Genomic DNA, 15,216 nt, shown 5'->3' on the forward strand with positions numbered 1-15,216 from the left:
AAACAAAGGTAAACCATTATTATAATAATGTATCGGTGGTCCTCAAAGTATTGTCCCAGATCAGCAGCATTACCAAGTTCTGAGGAACTTATCAGAAATGTAAATTCTTGGACCTCATCCCAGACCTACTCCCAGACCTACTCCGTCAGCAATCTGATGGTAGAACCCACTAGTCTGTGATTCAACAATCCCGCCAGGTGATTCTAATGGATGCCAAATTTGAGAACCACAGTATTAATCCCATTGCTATGAGGCAATCACTATACTATGAATATCTAAAGATGTATTGTTCTTAAGTCCCTGGGAGCTGGTTCAGAAACAATGAATTTGTGGAAGTGATTGTTGAAATTTGAAAAGTAAGGCAGGTGAGATGGGAAGGAGGTTCTAAGGCATAAGCAGTGACATAAATAAAGACCTAGAGAAAAATTACTTTGCATCTCAGTTCTAAATGTTTGTTGTATACTGTTTGAATGAGGTGTTTTTGGGTTTGTTTTTTTTTATGCCCTTGAATAAGTTGGTTTTGTAATAACAAGGCCTGAAATGATTTATTTCAAGTGTGGCAGTTGCCAAAGAACTAAGGAATGATCCTATTTGGCAGAAGGGCAAAGTCCAGGTAAGTTGCCTCTGTGTAACTTTTGCTCCCTGGACAGTTTATCGGGGGCTAAGAACACTTCTAACTGACAAAAAGATTGTCATGAGTCTGAGATGCCACTGACATGGCAGGCAAATACCTGTAATTCTCATCTTTTGGCTTCTATCTTTGGAAAACATAATCAATAGTAAAGAACCCCAGAATACATATTTTTATGTCATACTAAGGGGTCAAGTGGCAAAAGCAATATTCAGCCAAATTCAATCCTGATGTCAAATATCCTGTCATAACTCTTGAGATTTGAGAATAAATCTTGAATTTAACAAAAAAATTATTATTACAATCTATTTACAGTTTAGAAGTCAAATTTTAAACGCTTAACATAGTATATAAATGATCATTTCTTAGTCTTGTCAATTACTGAACTGTTCCTATGGTCACTGTACTGCAAATTTATGACACTAACGAGACACTTAATTTCAACTGAGGTAAGTTGAAAAACAAGGTATCTCTTGGGTATCTCATATTTCTCTAGCACTTTCTTCTTCATACTGTTTATATTCTTTACTATTCTGAATCAAGAAGATTTATTATAGATGTTGCATGAGATTTTTAATATTTTTTCCTTCATAAAATATTAAGATGGCAAAGTTGACATTCTGTTTTAATTCAATTCAGATGATGTAAGGAATAATCAAATAGAACTTTTTCTTGAAAGACTCAAGACTAATGTAGGTGGCTACAAAGCTATAAGAGAGCAGCAGTTTGTTTTGTTCACTGATGTTCCTAAATGTGTAATAAATGCTAAGCATATAATAGGTGCTCAAGTAATATTGATGGAATAAATGGATGATAGAAAGGATTTAAGTAAACTATCAACTAAAAACAATTCTTAAAGCTTTTTTTTTTGTTTATTTAATGTCATAAATACAAGTACACCAAATGATTCCACAACTATTTAAATTATGGTAAATACTATGAAAACTGTGGAAGAGAAAAGAATGAGGACGTTATTGTATTAAAATATACTATAAAGTCACAATAATTAAAGCAATGGGATCATGTGGACAGCCCAATAGAAGATAATAGAAAATCTAAGTATAAAGCCAAACACATATGAGAATTTGATGTATGATAATGGCAGAATCTCAAATCAGCAGAAGTAATATGGACTTCTTGGCACCTGAGTGGCCCAAGTCAGTTAAGCATCAGAGTCCTGATTTTGGCTCAGGTCATGATCTCAGGGTCCTGAGATCTCAGCCTCACATCAAGAGAGGCCTAAGATTCTCTCTCTCTCTCTCTCCCTCTGCCCCTCCTTTTACCCCATCCCCTACTCATGAGCACATGCATGTACTTTCCCTAAAAAAAAAAAGTTGTGGATTATAGATACAGAAAAAAGATATATATTAATGGATATATATTAATGGAGTTGTGACCTCTGAGTAGCCATCTGGAAAAAGATCAAATTGTGTTCACACCACGTACCAAGCCAACCTTAGTATGGATCAAAAATATACTAGAAGAAAACAGCAAATCTCTTCATGAGCTTGGCATGGGGGAGGCATTTTAAATGACTTCAAGTTTACAAGCTATAAAATAAATTATAAATTCAAATGCATAGTGGCATTTAAAAAAAAGACTTCTACATAATAATCTAAGCTAAGAGACAACAGAAAAAATATATTTACAACTCATATCACAAGTAAGAGTTCACCTCTCTAATGTATTAAAAGCTCCTAAAAATCAGGAAGAAAGGCATCAAAAACCCAATAGAAAAAATAGGTGAAAGATATGATAATAAAACTCACAGGAGAAAAATACAAATAGTTTTTAAGCATATACAAATGTGGTCAGCCTCAACCTTAAGAGATAACCATTTTTCATCTACCATACTGGCAAAAATCCAAAAATTTGACAACACATTCTGCTGATAAGGCTGTAGAGTAACAGGCACTCACATACTTTGGCCAGTGGGAGTACAAAATAGTACAATCTCTAGGGAGGGAAATTTGACAGTGCATATAAAATTGACAAAAATTTCAATCAGGCAATCTCACTTCTGGTACTTTATCCCATAAACATACTTGAACACATGTGAAATGCATAAAGTCATAGCATTATTTAGTTTTGAAAGTCAGGAAAAAATCCAAGTGTCTATCAAAGGAAAACTCTCTAAATAAACTAAGATGAAACACTACCTGGCCATAAATAAAGAATGAGGAAGCTCTCTGTATACTAAGGCAGAAATACCTCTGAGTTATATTATTTAGTGAGGAAAAAATGAAAAAGTGTCTACACTATTCTTCCCTTTGACTAAGGAATTAGGGAAGAGAGGGATGTGATGATAGCTGCAATAAAAAATACTGACCATATATGCAAAAAAGATCTAAGGGTCTGGCAATGGGCTGGCTCAGTGATTGACCCTCTCTGCCTTTGGATCAGGTCATGATCCTGGGGTCCTGGGATTGAGTCCCATATCAGGCTCCCTGCAGAGAGGCTGCTTCTCCCTCTGCCTATGTCTCTGCCTCTCTCTATGTTTCTCATGAATAAATAGGTAAAATCTTTTTTAAAAAAATCCTTTTATACTCATTAAGATGTAGTGTTTACTCTTTTAACGGTTATCAATGACCCTATGATCTGCCTCTCAGTCAGTCTTTAGCTGCTTGACTTATCACCAGCATTTGGCAGAGTAGCTCTCTCCCTCCAAACACTCTCTTCATTAGGATTTCCAGGAAGCATCCTCTGTTTTCTTTCTACTTCACTAGTCATTCCTCATGTTCTTTGCTGGCTCCATTCGCCTGCCCATCCTCACAATGTTGGAACTCCTTTCATGATTTCATCTGGTCTCCTGGCTTTAAATAACCACCATATGCCAAGGACTCCCAGATTTAAATCTGTAGCCCAGACCCCTCTTCTAAACTACAGATTTGTATTTGTATAGAGGATGGATAGGATGGATGTTTACTAAATAGATACCTGGCAAGAGATGTTAAATATATGAGAGGAGAAAATGGGAAAACAGGGTTACCTGATTCTATAGAATGATCAAGGCCACACAGAGAAGTAATTCATATTTGATAGTAAAACATAACAAAACAAAAACCGCAAGGAAAACAATGTTGGAAGTCATGTTTTGATTCTCTTCTAATTAATTTCAAAAGAATAAAATGAATTAGAGGTAGGAAAGATCAACAAAAGCTTCCCTTGCCACAAAACAAAACATTCATGACTGCTTGAATGAAACAAATATCTGTGTGAAGCTGACTGAGAACAAAATGGTGAAGTTTTTAAAATTAAATTATGGACTATGCTCTCACTTCCCACCTCAGGGCATAGTTGTTACTTCAGAGATGCAGAGTAACTTGGAAGATTTGGGCATGAAAAGCAATGCCTAACCTTTAACATAGTGAACCCTGGGGGAAATGTTTCCACTGACATCAGGGACAGCTTTCCAAGCCCATGAACCTCTCTAGAACACAGCACTTATACCCCTTACCAGGCACATCTCAGATTCCTTCTTCACAATCTGACACTCAGCCTAGTGTGTTCTGACTGCATACTACTTTCCTAAATTTACATGATAATATAAAATCCTCTTCATTTCCATTGTCTTTGTAAGAGCCCTGATTCTTTATTTTTCTAATCAATGCCAATAATCTGAGATCATTAAGAAGGACTTTTTTGAGTTCCTTGAACAATACATCTCTTCAGAGGATTATGAAAGAATATTTTTAATGCATTCACTAGAAAAATTGTATGGAACTATACCTGACTGGTACGACCAGTAAGGGTGAAAAGAAAATGCATTTTGAGGTTACTGAGTTTGAATATAGACTCTGCTATTTTTACCTGAATGACCTTAGCATCTCTGTGTCTCTAGTTCTTCATCTTTAAAGATAATAATACTTCCATTGCTGGACTGTAGATTAAGCCAGGCTATAGAAGCACCAACTACCATACAATATAATCATCTCTTTTTGAATAATGGTCTTTCAGATAAAACACAAAGGAAAACACAAAACTATGTATCTTATCTTACATAGATAAGCCTGTGTAATCTACCATTATGTATTGATTATTGATCTGGGAAGTTGGATAATTTGTGATTTATTTATTCCAAGAAATTTTAATGGTCAAGGAAGCAAAGTACTTATATCCATTGTTGAATATGTAGAGAGCATTTAGGTGTTCTTTGCCTGATGAAGAAGTGCAGGACATCTTCTAAATTTATGAAACATCTGTTAAAGCAGCTGGTTCTTCATTAAATAAAAATAAAAATGTACCACTTTTCCTTGCCAATGCTGATAAATGGGAACAGGTGATGATCCCAGATGAGATTATGATTATAAATGAACCTATTGAAATTCTTTGATATTTTTATCGAGGCATCAAAATAAAAATATATGAGAAGCGAAAATAGAGGTCATGGAGCCCCTGAAATACACCAGGACCACTGATGAATGGCTCACTCTCACCCCTCACTCACCTTAGAATCCAAATTCTAACTGAGATTTCACCAGGATCAAAACTGATACTCTTTCTGCAGGAATCCCTAAATCTACCACCTGAAAGTTAGTAGCAATAGTGCAATTTCTGAGAAGCATATTCCTAGCTATTTTAAAAAGGCAACATTCCCTGAAAGTCACAGCAAACAGTCTGCCTTGCACAGGTGGAGACCAAGCAATAATTTAGGACATTTTATCCTCACACATCTCTATGAGATAGGAAGGTAGGATTATGCACATTTGACAGATGAGGAAACAGAGATTAATTCATTTGTAACAACATGATCATCTTTGGCCCAAAACTCAAGATTCAACCTCCAGTTTCCATCCATCAGGGAATGCCTTTTATTAGAAGGTGAATTAGAAAGGAAAAAAGATGAATCAGGTCATCTGAATTTGGCAGTGAGACAACTGGGGGAAGCTTTCCTGCTTTGCTTCTTATTCCTCACTTTACTCATGTGATCAATGAACTTTTCCAAAGTGCACCACTCTCCCAGAGCAGATTCCCATCACAAAGGAGCTCAAAAATCCCAAATACCCAGAGGGTAAAGCAAAGTCAAGAAAAGTGACAACACTCTCTCCCGTGAGCCTGACTCAACAGAGTTGCTTTTAGAATTTAGGAGTGAGACATGCTCAACTGTTATGAGTTGCTGTGATGATGCATAATTAGGTGGTGATTTAACACAGAGCTAAAAAAAATGACAGTAATCATGGGGGGAAGGAATAAAATGCCAACGAAAGCAGTTAAATGAGCTGAAGTGCCTGGCATTTTTGTGATGTGTATCTGTTAGTAATTTGTCAGGCTGCAACAATAGAGGTAATTTTGCAAATAACAGGGGTTCATCAATTCACAATAGCATTCACTGGTATTTAAGACTGAAGAAAAGGAATCATATTTGGCTTATCAATGTAAAGAAATAGTTATGAAACTTGGACCAACCCTACATATTATAAAGTGAAATGGAGAACTGATCATTAATCAGGAAAATTCAAAGCTGTACAAATCTGACTTAGGAGGAATTTCCAGGTAGACAATGGCTTTGGGCAAGATTTCACAAAGTTAAGAAAAGATTAATAATGGCATTTCATAAGTAGGACGAAAAGACCATTTTCCATCACCATCCCCGTGAACATTTCCCCCATCAGGCATTCATCTCGTTTCACACACCACCTCTCTCAGGTATCCTAAGGATTAGCTGTGGAAAGCCACACATGACCCACAATGAGCTTACCTTTTCCACACCATGCACATGACTCCTCCTCGCTGGAATATCTGTTCTCTTTGCTCCACTCCAATAGCAATTTGTCCCTTCATGTTAAATTCAAATGACACTTGTCAGAAGATATTCCCCTGACTGGTCTCCTCAACCCCTAGAATGCTTATACCTTCCACTCGACCCCATTGCATTAATCATTCTGACTTGTAATAACTAGGTCTGCATATCTTTCTTTTACATTCCACCAGGGCTATGATTGCATTTCTTTGCTATTTCCTCATTCCTTGAAACATAAGGTATGTTCAATAAATGTTGATGAATAAACAAATGGATGGATGATAGGATCAAGGCATGAACAGTGAGAAAAATATGTATTAATCCTCCTCTCCCTATACCTTTATCATTTTCTTTTCAGGACCTAGGAAAGGCACATTATATGAGAGTCTGTAAGTCTCTCTTTATTCTTAACATTGCTTCTAACTCAAGGGATTAAAAAAAAATTTAGGAGAAGATTGCCTTAACATGTCCCCACAACTACAGTGAATGGAAAAGAGGAGAGTGATAGAAATATATGAAATATGGCTTATCTTGTTTAAATTTGGCATTTGGGAGATTTACTCCATGATAAAATGAGAGTATCAAAGTATTCCTAGTTAGTGGTTTTCCTTTTTATATTATTCATCTGTTATTACAAGATATCATAAATGTCTAATTAGGAGTTGTTATAATTTAAGAAAAAATCTCAAAGGACTTAAAAAACATAAAAAATGTGAGCCTCCTACTGTTTATTTTTCAGAACCAAAAGATATCTTTTAATCTGTCTGTAGGTTCACAAACCTCAGAGCTTCCTAAGCAAAATCTGAAACTGGCCTCCATACACAGAGTGCAAGGCTAGAGGGGAAAGGGAGAGCACTCCAGATTGGCATGTGGTGTGCGGAATAAGCAAGACAACTTATTCCATGCCAGAGTTGTGCCGTAAGACCAGATCTCCATACCTGCCCGCCAGAATCTTAGAAGTTAAATGGAGGCCTTAAAGGTGTCCCAGTCACACATACCATCCAGATGCCTCAGCAACACATTGCTGTCTCAAGGCTACGTCCTTGAAAATGGATCCCACTGCAGGAAGGGTGGACAGTACGTACATTCCAAGGACAGGAGAGAGGATGAAGAGCCTCCGGTTGCCCAGGACCAGCTCAGGAGTCAACTGGTGACAACATCCTCTCCATGATCTCCTCCGACATTCTTTAATTTCAGTGTCCCTGTGTACCAACACCACCTTGATTTTCCCAAAGAAAACCATGCAAGAGATACATGAGCAACAAATGTATTTAAAGATGGAAGTATCAAATACTCTAAGTAACCTCCTTACCTTTCAAAAAGTGTATTGACATGAAAAGAAAAGGATATCTTACTGTGTCACTATTGTAGTAAGTGTAATTTACAATTTATCAATATGGGCACGTAAGAGAGAGAAACAATCCTACTCTGATGCAAAATGATTATGCAAGTAGAAAAGCTTTTACAATTATTGCCTATAATCTTTTGACTAGGATAATTGGCTTTCCCCTTTGCCTAAGTCATCTATACTCAAGCAATTGTGTTTCAATTTTTTCTGTCTTAGTCATAACCAATTTATCTTTCCATTTTCCTTCTTAAGTATCATCATAATTTTTATACTCTTTTAACCTCAGCGAAATGATGGAATGATTACCCGAGTGAATCAGTTTTGGATCAGAGAAATCATTTAACATTTCCTGAAGTAAAATGAGTACAATTTTAAAGGATGGGGTGAGGGAGGACGCAAATATGGGAACAGGGGGCTAGAGAACTGGGGGTTCCTCATACACACAACAGGAAATACATAAAATCCACATTCTTATAGAATGAACTGACAATTTCTTGATGTGGTAAGATAACATTACACCCCATTTACTATATCCAAGTTTCTTTTTTCTTTTTTGGCCAGTTTTATAGAGATGGAAAGGACCTACCGAAGGAAAATCATAACATAAGGAAATAAAATGTTTATGTGCTTTAACCCAGAAAGCACAATTCATCCCACACTTCAGTACTCAAAACAGGTATGTACTTTATAGTATTTTACAGTGTTAAGTACTACACAGTACTTTATATTATATGGAAAGTACTATGGGTGCATATGTTTCACCCAAAAGAAAATGGGGCAAACATTATAAAACCATCATTGTCCTGTAGAGAGTGAATTGCTTTTGCTCCTGCTTTTCTCAATAAGTATATCATAGACACCTACTGTACAGTATGCCCTTAACCCTTACAATCCCTTAATTCTTCCTACCTCTTTCACTCACATGGTTCCCACAGGAACTGCTATGCACTTACATGGCCCCCCCATCTGGGCACTTTTGAGTAGCCCAAGGATAGACAGCTGAGCAAATTGGAACAATGAGTGCATCCCCTTGGATGTTTGGACTTAGAACCAGAGAGAGAGTTGAGGCACTCTCTCTTCAGGGGATTAAAATTGTCAGCACCATGTTTTCATCCATATGGGAATAACTGTCAATGATGAGAGATTAAGACACATGAAATACACAAAACGATTTTCTTTAGTTGTCCATCTGCTAAAACAGGAAAACCACGGGATGCCTGGGTGGCTCAGTGGTTGAGCGTCTGCCTTTGGCCCAGGGCGATCCTGGAGTCCCAGGATCGAGTCCCACATCGGGCTTCCTGCATGGAGCCCACTTCTCCCTCTATGTCTCTGCCTCCCTCTCTCTGTGTCTCTCATGAATAAATAAATAAAATCTTTAAAAAAAAAAAAAGGAAGGAAAACCACAAGCCATGACTTGTCCATGTGGGTCACTATCATTCAGATTGAAAGACACTGATGTTTATGTAATCAAAGGCCCTAAAGTGGACTTTTAGCATCAGCCCACTCCTCAATCAATGTCACCTTCATTCGTCCAGTAGTATAGTCAGGAATGTGTAAGTTCCTCAAACAGTTTTTCCCTCCTTTCCTCTATCTAATCCTGCAATAAGTCCAGTTTATCATAAATCATAATTATCCGTGCAATCAAATTTCATCTCTATTGCTACCACTTTGATTCAAGCTACACTCTATCTCTCCTTGATTTCAATCAATAAGCACAATTGAACCCTACACTCATTTTATTCACTACACACAGCTGGAGTGACCTTTTCAAAGTATACATCTGAAATCAGGGGACCTGCTGCCTTCACCTTATCACTATACAGTCTCTCTTATTTGTGGAGGATACTTTCCAAGATCCCCAAATGGATGCCTAAAACCACAAATAGTACCAAACCCTACATATGCTTTTTTTTCCTAGACACACATAACTATAAAGTTTAAATTACAAATTAGACACAGGAAGAGATTAACAATAATAGTAAAATAGAACAATTTTAACATATACTTCAATAAAAGTTATGTGAATAGGAAACCTCTCTCTCAAAATATCTTACTGTACTCACTCTTCCTCTTCTTGTGATGACATGAGATGATAAAGTGCCAGTGTGATGAGATGAAGTGAGAGGAATGACGTAGGCATTGTAATAGTGTTGGGCTACTAGTGACCTTCTGCTTATCATCAGAAGAATCACCTGCTTCCTGTTATGACTGCAGATAACTTTAAACCATGGAAAGCAAAACTGCAGATAAGGGAGAGACTGCTGTACCTAAAACTCTCCAATGGTATCTTATTCCAATCAAGATGAAGATAAAAATCCTTAATATGGCTTACAAAATGCTATTTTTTTTTACTCCTGCCTATCTATTAGCATCATCTTGCACATCAACACCACACTGCCCAAAACTACAGATAGCAGGGAAAGTCTTTTCCATCAATCAACTTTTTCGTATTAGGTGGCTATGGTTTTTGAGTTTTTCCAGTTCCCTTTGCTTCAAAGAATTGTTTAGCCTGACCAACACCAATGACTCTATCAGTCCTAGTAACCAATGGCTCTGCCACACAGCTAGCTCTTCCATTGGTGCCATCTCCAAAGCATAGAAAATATTATATAACTCTGTTTGACAGCTACTGTGCTCTGTTTAAAGGCAATTCTAAATGCAAGGTTTTTAAAAGTGTTATTAGTGCCAGCAATTTCTTTAAAAATAAATTAACTTTCATAAAATCTCCAGAACACATCACAAGTTAAGAAAAGAATTTTTTACAGAAGAGACAGTAGCATAAATTCTGAGAACTGCCTTAATCCCCTCAGAGATGTATACTTGTTAATAATGCATTCTTGTGTCTCACCCTATACTTACTAAAACAGAATCTCATTGGGAACCCCTCCCCTGCAAATCTGCATTGTAATAAGTAGCTCGGGTGATACTTTTCAACATTGAAAGAGAGAGAGCCTAGTGAGGCAAGAGTTCCCAGGATCAGGCCATCAGGAATATAATTTAAAAGTTATAGAAAGAAGATGGAAAGGACAAAGGAAATTTCAAAGAGGGGATCAGAGAAGCAAGAGGTGTCATGACCTCATGACCCTAGAGGTGTCATGAAAACCAAGAGAGCACGTTTTTCATTGAGGGAGAAGTTAGCTCAGTTGAATGGCAGTGTGTGGTCTTGTAGGATGAGGACTGATAGGTGTCCATTTGGTTGGGTATTACAGAAGTAATTAATGAGCTGCTGTCACCAGTTCCATTCAAGTTCATGGGTTGGAAATCATAGCAGAGTGAGCCAAACGCTGAATAAAAAGAAAAACTGGGAACCATCCATCAAAGAGAGAAAGGACCTATGGAATGTTGTGTAGAAGTAAAACAACAAATGACAACTACATACTGCAATATGGAGAAATCTTAATAATATAATGTGAGTCAAACACTGAGTTCCAGAAGGCTATATTTAAGTAATAGTCTTTATGTAATTTCCAAAACAATTAATACAAAATATTACATATTTTAGGCCTACATCATTATTTGATAAAGTAAATTTTTAAGGTAAAGAACACTATAAAATTTCAAAATTTGGTCACTTGAGAGGAAAGCAGGGTCTCATGTCAATAAAGAGCACATAGAAAGACTTGAATGAGTATCAATGCTCTATCCACATGTATTTGTATCATTTATATCACATGTGTTTATTATGCCATTTAAAAATAAATACATGGGTTCCATCTCTGGCAGGATACCACGAGGAGCTCCATTGACCCAATCCTCCCCGACTCCCAGAGAAAATGGTGAAAAATTATGTAAAAAGAACCATTTAAAATCTCTGGAAATAGTCTAAGAGCATCCAGCAAACAAAGAAACATTTATTCAATGTATCTGCTAAGAGGTTAATATCCAAAATACATAAGGAATTCATATAACTTGATATAATAACAATCCAATTTTTAAAAATGAACATAAGACCTAATAGACATCTGTCCAAAGAAGATATACAAGTGATCAACAGGTATATGAAAAGATGTTTAATATCAGAGAAATACAAATCAAAACCACAATAAGGTATCACCTCACATTTGTTAGAATAGATATTATCAAGAAAATGAGACAAAAAATGTTAACAAGAATGTGGAAAAATTGGAACTCTTGCACTCTTGTTGGTGAGAATGTAAAATGGTACTACTCTAGAAAAGAGTATGGAGGTTACTAAAAAAATTAATAATAGAACTACCAAATGATCCAGGAGTCCCACTTCTGGGTATTTAATCAAAAGATTGAAATCAGGACCTTGAAGAGATATCTGCACTCCCATATTAATTGAAGCATCATTCACAATAACCAAGATATAGAAACATCCTAAATGCCCATCAAAGACTGAATAGAGAAAGAAAATGTGATATATTCATACAATGATTCCATTGTATAATATTTATTATTCAGGCTTATAAGGAAGGAAATCCTGCCATATGGAACAACATGGATAAACTTGGAGGATATTATGCTAAGTGAAATAAGCCAGTCACAAAAGGACAAATACTGTGTGATTCCACTTATATAAAATATCTAAATTTATATGAGTGGAATCACACAGCATCTAAAAAGGTCAATTCATAGAAGCTAAAAACAGATGGTCAGTTGCCAGAGGCTGGAGGAGGGGGAAACAGGGAGTGGTTGTTCAAAGGGTATAAAGTTTCAATTATGCAAGATGAATAAGTTCTAGAGATCTTTCCACAACACAGTGCCTATAGTCAACAACAGTGTATTGCAAACTTAAAAATATCTACATGACAGATATCATGCTAAGTGTTCAAACCCCAATTTAAAAAAAAGTAAATTTAAGAATAAGTTTAAGAATTGAAAGGAAAATAAAATAAAATAAATAAAATAAAATAAAATAAAATAAATAAAATAAAATAAATAAAATAAAATAAAATAAAATAAAATAAAATAAAATAAAATAAAATAAAATATCAACTGAACCTCCAAAGGCATTTGCTGAATCCAGGAGCACTTCAGCTTTGATTTTTTTCAAGGCCTTCTAGAGCCGAGGAGAGAGAAGTCCACCAAAGGAGTAAAAGATCCCTGTATTTAAAAAACAAACAAACCCTATATAAAGAACTATATCCTCCAAACTCAGAGAAAGAGTGAGGCAGAAATAGATCTGTGCCCAATCCCAGCCCACACTGTAGCAAGTTAAACCTCCTATCTTGAATGAACCTTTGTACCAGATGAAGAATAAAAAGAAAAATGTCCTTGAAAATTCTGAACCAAAATTCAGCTCTTGTATGAGTCCCCCAGCTGAATCCATTCTTCCTGGATATTTCAAAAACCTTCAAGCAAAAAATTTAAATACAAATATCTCCCAACTGAGAGTTTTTGTGAACACAGAATATAAAATAATTGTGTTTAATATATCTAAGGAATTTTTTGTTTTAGAAATCTGAGCAACAAGCAAAAAAAGTGAGATTTAAAAAAATAAAACATCAATTAAAAATACTCAATAATTGCAATCTAGGACTTAATGGATGGGTATGATACCATACTTGACATAGCTGGACAGATAGTCATTGAATTGAGAGAGATGGATAACAAGACACAAACACTTAGATCATGTTTAAATACTTGCTTACTGTTCTGAACACTTTAAAAATATTAACACATTTAATCCTCAAAACAATCCTGTGAGGTAGACGCCATTAATTTCCCCATTTTCAGATAAGAAAAAAGTGAAGCATAGATTAAATAAATTGCCTGACATCACAAAACTAATATTTGAAGAAGCCACCTTTCAAATGGAGGCAAAAGATTCCAGAAAAATCATTTAACCTATCCTCAAAAGTATTATCTTGAATTTTTAGATTAATTGATAACAACTAGTCTGTTCATCTGTTTTTATATTTCAAATCTTATTCTAAAGCAATAGCGTGGGTGTAACTATTAATTGTGTTTATATTCATCATTATCAATTATGTTATTTTTCTAGATAAGTGAAAACTTGAATGACATAAGAGAGATCTCTGATCAGTTAGACTAAAAGGCTATAATCCCTATATCTTCTTCAGGTGATCATTGTGCATATGTCACATATGTTAAATTTATTAACATAAAGATGTGAAATGGCTTCCAGTAAATAAAATCAATAATATTAACATATCAATAAAAAACGTCAAGACCAAGAAAATCTAAATTAGAGTGAAAGGTCAAACCTCAAGAGAGTAGTAAAAGCTTCTATGTTTCTTGGAGGGGTTATTTTGAGCAGAGCCATGGAGGATACATAGCCAATAAGCAGGCACATTATCAGAATAAAAGAGTGTACAACCTCATCTTATTTTTTTTTTACTTTAATTTCAGTATAGTTAATAGTGTTATGTTAGTTTCAGGTGTATAATATACTGATTTGATGATTCTAAGTGCTCATCATGATAATAGTACTCTTAATCCCCTTCACCTATTTTCTCTATTCCCCCTACCCAACTTCCCTCTGGTAACCAACAGTTTGTTCTCTATAGAGAGAGTCTGTTTCTTGGTTTGTCTCTTTTTTCTTTGTTCATCTGTTTTGTTTCTTAAATTCCATGTATGAGTGAAATCATACGCCATTTGTTTTTCTCTGACTGAAATTTCAAGTGGTATTATACCTTCTAGATCCATCCATGTTGCTGCAAATGGCAAGATTTCATTCATTTTTATGGTTGAGCAATATATCTACCACTTCTTTATCCATTCATCTATCCATGGACACTTGGGTTGCTTCCATATTTTGGCTATTGTAAATAATGTTGCAATAAACATAGGGGTGCATATGTCTTTTCAAATTATTGTTTTCATTTTCTTTGGATAAATATCCAGTAGTGAAATTACTGAAGCATATAATAATTCTGTTTTTAATTTTTTGAGGAACCTCCATACTGTTTTCCACAGTGGCTGTACTAGTTGGCATTCCCACCAGTAGTACAAAAGTGTCTCTTTTTCTCCACATCCTCGCCAACACCTGTTGTTTCTTGTGTTTTTTATTTTAGTCATTCTGACAGGTGTGAAGTTATATCTCACTGTGGTCTTGATTTGCATTTCCCTGACAAAGACAAAAGAAACCTCATCTTAAACACATATACCAGTGCGATTTCAGGGTTTGTTTTTAGTATTATTTTATTTTTTCCAAACTTTTTAATAGAATTTTTCAGTTGTTTCTCATTGACCACCGATAGCTGGATTCACCATTGTAAGCTTCATACTAGTTGTATCAAGTTTACTTTTCTGAGAGTCTCTTTATGGGATCAATTATGACACTATCATTTCTCTGATTTAATATGCTTCTCAGAATATTTTTTTTTCTGTATTTTTAGTACATTGTTTCCACTCTTTATCATCCTGGGGAAAACAAATCCAAAGGGCATTTTATACAAAATTGTCTGGTCTCTGGAACTCAATACATTTTATAGTGCTTGAAACATTTTCATTGTCCATGCTGGTCATTTTGCTTTCCTCAAAAATAAATTTATATTGATTCATGATGTT

General features: G+C 35.5%; 1 long non-coding RNA gene across 2 annotated transcripts in view; it reads left to right on the forward strand.

Moving 5' to 3' along the window:
- Window positions 1–228: 228 nt before the first annotated feature.
- LOC119869791 overlaps window positions 229–15,216 on the forward strand; it is a 29,833-nt gene continuing 14,845 nt past the window's right edge. The window contains exons 1-2 of one of the 2 annotated variants that reach the window (XR_005371865.1): window positions 229–365; window positions 8,281–8,395. This is a non-coding gene — a long non-coding RNA (uncharacterized LOC119869791). Of the gene's footprint in view, window positions 366–7,152; window positions 7,742–8,280; window positions 8,396–15,216 lie in introns of those variants that run through there. The other variant, XR_005371866.1, reaches the window with a different exon arrangement.

Source organism: Canis lupus, chromosome 17 (assembly GCF_011100685.1).
Source record: "Canis lupus familiaris isolate Mischka breed German Shepherd chromosome 17, alternate assembly UU_Cfam_GSD_1.0, whole genome shotgun sequence".
Lineage (NCBI taxonomy): Eukaryota > Metazoa > Chordata > Mammalia > Carnivora > Canidae > Canis > Canis lupus.